The sequence below is a fragment of the Callorhinchus milii genome, unplaced genomic scaffold (assembly GCF_018977255.1).
Source record: "Callorhinchus milii isolate IMCB2004 unplaced genomic scaffold, IMCB_Cmil_1.0 Scaffold4, whole genome shotgun sequence".
NCBI lineage: Eukaryota > Metazoa > Chordata > Chondrichthyes > Chimaeriformes > Callorhinchidae > Callorhinchus > Callorhinchus milii.
This window is the reverse complement of record NW_024704745.1, coordinates 61,226,848-61,227,444: the sequence shown is the minus strand read 5'-3', so window position 1 is coordinate 61,227,444 and position 597 is coordinate 61,226,848.

Sequence of the window (597 nt, the reverse complement as noted above, 5' to 3'; positions counted from 1 at the left end):
GCACAGAAGGAGGCCATTTGGCCCATCATGTCAGTGCCTGCTCTTTGAAAAGCTACCCAAATCATTGCCTTCCCTCACGGTCTCCCCATAGTCCTGCAAACTTGACCTCCCCAAATATCTACCCACTTCTCTCTTGAAATTCCTATTTGATGAGCCCAGACTGCTGGTTCTAAGGAAGACTGGAATGAAGCAGAGGTGACAAGTGTTTGCCTAAGGACTTGTTTAATAGCCTTGACTTGGGCAGGGACTTTAAGGGAAGGAAAAACTTAGAAAATGTTACACTGAACTCCGTCTGCATGTTCAGTGGTAAGCTCCAAGTCTTCCAAGATGCTACCCTGCACGAAGGGCGCTACAAGGGGCCTCTCTATCTGCAACCAGGGCTCCCTCTTCCTCCTCATCCTCCTAGACCTCTCCGCCTCTTTTAACAGTCGACCACTTCATCCTCCTCCACCACCTCTCCTCCATCATCCACCTCAGTAGGACCGCACTCGCTTGGTTGGAGTCCTACCTTACAAACAGCCAGCACAACATTTCTGCAAATGTTTTTCTTCTCGCCCTTACCCAGTCACCTGCAGGGTACCCCAAGGCTCCATCCTT